We start from the raw sequence: 5,126 nt of genomic DNA, 5'->3' as shown, positions 1-5,126 counted from the left end.
TAAATTGATATACTCACCTTCATAATTATAGACAGTAATATGAAAGACAGTAAAGAGCTCAAAAGAGCTCTCCAAAAAGTTCTAGTGGACTGAAAGCTCTAGTACCCCTTGATGCTGTTCAAGAATATTGTCAAAAAAAAAAAAAAAGAATATTGTCAAGGATGGTAGAAGAACCAAAACTTACTTTGTCTTCTGAGGAAATGTTTTTTACAATATTCTTCCCAGAAAAGTTTTGTAATGACTCTTATTCACAATGATATTTTCAACCACTTCCTTCAAAAAATAAGAGACTCTCTGGTAACATGTAAACTCCCCTTTCAATCTGCATCACATCATAGAGATGTTGTTAAACATTTGAAAATAAGTGGCCCAAGAAGTTGTTAAGAGTCGGTCAAAAAGCCTGCAGGCTTAATAAGGAGGTGGATAGGCATTACCAAATGGTAAAGGACAATGTGTACAAAGACACTAAGTGCAGTAGAAAATAAGCAGAGCCCAGGAAAATAACAGCAGCCTTACAGAAAAGGTTAGGAGACTAACCCTCCAGCAACAAGCAGATCACGTAAATTCTAGGAAGTAGGAAATTGAAAATTAAATAAAAACCCTGAGTCTGAAAAATGTATGAAATAAGGAATATTGTATTTTTTAAGGGTAAGTGAAAACATCTTAAAAGGATTTGCTATGTGGAAAACAAAGTCTTACTAAATAATTAACTATTCTTTTGGGGCATCTAGAAAATCAGTTTCTTCCTTAAAAAGATTACATGAAGAAAAACTATCTTGGCAGAAAATTGTGATTGACTTCAGCATCTGTAGCAACAGAGTATTCACAGTTTCTTATGAAGTATTTATTATTTTTTAAGTCCTATTGCCTAATCAAATGAAAACCATTGTCTTTATTTTAATTAGCAAAATCCAAGTAATTGGCAATGGGATTCTATCTCATATGCAAAATAAAAATGTAATATTCTCAATTTTTAAAAATAAAAGCATACACAAAGATACAGACCTATTGAAATTAACACTGATTTCATATAATGTATGCATATTATGCAATTTTATATTATTTATTAATTTAATTTATCAGAATGGAAATATAGAAATTAACAATGAAACAGATGGTTATCATTTACTTGAAATTAGTTGGTTTTATTATTGGTAATGTGCTTGTTGTACAATGGAATATAGTATATTCCATTAATAATTTTTCTTTATAGTTTTCTTTTTCCTAAATCAAATGCATTTACAAGTTTCAAATAAGAGTTTCAACAAAACAGAACAGTTTCATTACCTATGCAATGGCATTTTATCACTTCGGTCAGTCAGAAATGGCAAATGCTTTTTTTAAAATATAAAATCTCATTGTTGAAAAGTGTGTATAAATGCAAATTTGTACAAAGTTTCTAATGGATAATTGACAATCAGTACAAAAATATGAAATGTGTATATAATTTGGCCTAGCAATCTTATTTCTAGGAATTTACACTGATAAACCTACATGATAAAACATGTGAACACAGTAATGTCTATCACAGTACTATTTAAAATTGTGAAAAAAAAGGGAAACAACACAAACATTAGTAGAGGATTGACTAAATACATCATGACATCATTTTCAGACACAAATTATTATGCTCAAGGAATATATTTACTGATACAGAAAAATTAAAGGTTAATATAATGGGATTTCATACTTACATTATAAATGTGATTACATTTCATTAATTTATTTGTAAATTATTATATTATTTAGAATAATTTCAAATAGATCAACTCAGAAACAATTTCATGAGTCATTGTTTTTCCTTTTAAATCACAAAAAGAGGTTTAGAGACACCAATCTCAGAGTGACATAGGTAGTAAGTTATTTTAATCAATAAATCACAAATTTAATATTAACAAGTTTTGTTTGTGCATTTAGTGGCTTAGTATGATCAGGTTTAATTGAAAACAAAGTGACATCGCTGCACTAAATTCAGTGAAAAAAGTAGGTATTTGGTGCCTAAGCACATACAGAACTGATCTCACTAGGATGAGCACAAAATCCAAGTTACCCATTCCTTTTTCCTTTGAATATATGTTAGCATTATGAGGAGCATAAATTGTATATCCCATCATTAATCTTCTTTCTCAAAGTCATTACCCTAAGATTAACCAGGTCTTCTGATTATCAAAATAATATTTTGAATGTTTTTGACTCTGCACTGATTTTTGAAAACAGTGAGGTGTGGAAATGTCTTTTAATTCATGTGCTTGTTTTTTTTATTTTTATTTTTGTTTATTTATTTATTTTTAAGATTTTATTTATTCATGAGAGACACGGAGAGAGACAGGCAGAGACACAGGCAGAGGAAGAAGCAGGCTCCACGCAGGGAGCCCAATGTGGGACTCAATCATGGGTCTCCAGGATCAGGCCTTGGGGGCGCTAAACCGCTGAGCCACCCAGGCTGCCCTATGTGATTCTTTTTATTAAAGGAAAAAATATATTTATGCAAACTACCGCTTACATAAGAAAAATAAAATTGTATGACCACCTGTTACTCTGACTTAAATATTTGTAACTGTAGAATTAAAGTATTAAGGCAATTTCATAGACTATAAAGGAGAGAGATGTTTCTCAAATGAGGTGTGTCATGCAATTAATGTAAAACTGTAGCCAAATCTTTGTGCCATAATCTTGCTGCCTGAGGCAATAATACAAATGAGGATTGGAGGTCAGCACAGACAGAAAGAATTTAAAAAATTGAATCATGCTCCAAACCCAAAAAAGTCTAAATATACAGATCTCCACATTATGAATAGGGATTTTTTTTACTTAAACAGCAATATTCTTATACAAAGATAGATTCCATCTTGCAGATATGTCCATGGCAAGTTAAAGCCATGTTGTTATAAAAAGCTATTCAAAGAGGATGTAAAATGTTAAAGCTATTTTTAATTCCATTCTATTTAATTATTTTATACTTAATGTTATTAATATTGTATGTCAACCAATTTTGTTGTTACATCCAAAGTCATGTGCTAAGTATTGAGAAGGAACTCAAAGCTGAATAAAAACTTATCCTCATGGATAAGAAATTTATAAAGTGAGAGAAAACATGCTCGTACACTAGCAGTACACAAGTTAAAAAGTGATGAAGCATCATGTAGATGTGAGGGAAGTTCAGAGGAATAAGAGATCACTGCCAGCCCTGTGGATGAGAAATGGGAAAGCATGCAAGTCAAATTTTAATTCATGGGCATAATTTAGAAAATTAAACTTGATGAGGTTAAAGCAATTCCAGAGGGAGTTTTGAGTATGGACAAAGATACAGAAAGGATCAATTAAAGTGAACTGGGAACAAAAATAGTTTTCCTAAAGTACAACGTACTTTGAAACAATAAACATTGGAAAAAAAATCAAGAAAATTGGGTTGGAAAAAAAAAAAAAGAAAATTGGGTTGGAAGCAGATTCTGGAAGATGTTGAAAGTCATCTTAAGAGGTTAACACATAATTTAGTAAGTAGCAGAGGGATATAAAGGTCTTAGGACTAAAAATGATGAGATCATATATGTGTTCAGTAAGGCTCTTCTATGATATATAGGATAATTTGAGGAGGGAACAATCTGGAGACAACACAGTAAAGACAGATGTGTTAGTCTCACTAAAAAGTGAGGGCACAGACTAGGGTAATACTGGGAGACCTGGGGAACCATAGATAAATGTGAGAGATACCTAAATGAGACCTGGCAGTATAATATCTTTACGTGAGGGAATATTACTGATAACTCTGAAGTTAATATCTGAGCAGCTGAGAGTACAGTTTAGTGATAGGTAAAATATAAGGAATGAATGATAGAAGATGTAAAATGAGGAAATCAGTTTTGTCACATTGAATATGATGAGCTGAGGGAAAACCAGGTTGAAGTGTTTAATAACTGGTACTGCAGCACTGAGGCTTATTTTGATAATTAATAGAGTAATTGCAATTTAGCAGATTATAATATTGATGCCTGTGCCTATTTATAATAGCTCATACTTGCGGTTGATGTATACTGTTTGGTTGTGCCAATCTCTAATTTAATAAAGATTCGATGGTAGAAAACATATAGCCTGGGTAAATAGGAGCTTCGCATTCTTGTTTAGATCTAGCTGTATGTAGCAGTACAAATTTTGCACAAATTTTTCTTTTTGCTGGATCAAGAAGCTGTAAATGACCTACATAAAATTTATTGTTTTAAATAAACTGATTTTTCAGCTTTATTGAGTTATAATTGATACGTGGGAATTATATACATTTAAGATATATATTTGATGTTTTGATATATGTATATATTGTGAAATAATCACCACAATCAAGCTCATTAACATAACCACCACTTCATATAATTACTATTTTCTTTCTTAGTGAGTGTGTGGTAGGAATCTTTAAGTTCTACCTTCTTAGCAAATTTCAAGTACAAAATACAGACTATAGTCACCAGCTGTGCATTAGATCTCCATTACTTCATCTTGCATTACTGAAACTTTGTACCTTTTACCAAACATGTTTCCATTTTTCCCTTGTGTCCACCCCTGGTAACCATCATTCTATTCTGCTCCCATAAATTTGACTATTTTAGATTCTATATATAAAATAGATCATGCAATATGTGTCTTTCTGTGCCTGCCTTATAATGCCCTCAGAGTTCATCCATGTTGTCATAAATGGTAGGATTTCCTCCCTTTATTAGACTAAATAATACTCCAAGTATAGATATGTACAAATTTGGATATGGATATCACATTTTCTTTTTTCATTCATCCATCAATGGACACTTAGGTTGTTTTCACATCTTAGCAACTGTGAATAACGCTTCAATGACCTGAGAGTACAGCTATCTCTTCAAGACCAGAATTTCATGCCTTTTGGATATATATCCGGTTATATAATAGTTCTATTTTTGATATTTTGAGAAACTCCATACTGTTTTCTATAATGGCTGTATCAGCATTCATTCTTGTCAACAGTGTACAAGGATTCCCTTTTTCCAAATTCTCATTAACACGTTACCTTTCTTTTTTTTTCTTCTAAGAGTCATCCCAATAGGTATGAATTGATAGCTCACTGTGGTTTTGATTTACACTTTCTGATGACTTGGTAATGCTGA

Source organism: Canis lupus, chromosome 38 (assembly GCF_003254725.2).
Source record: "Canis lupus dingo isolate Sandy chromosome 38, ASM325472v2, whole genome shotgun sequence".
NCBI lineage: Eukaryota > Metazoa > Chordata > Mammalia > Carnivora > Canidae > Canis > Canis lupus.
The sequence above is the reverse complement of the archived record's forward strand: the minus strand, read 5'-3'. Positions refer to the sequence as shown.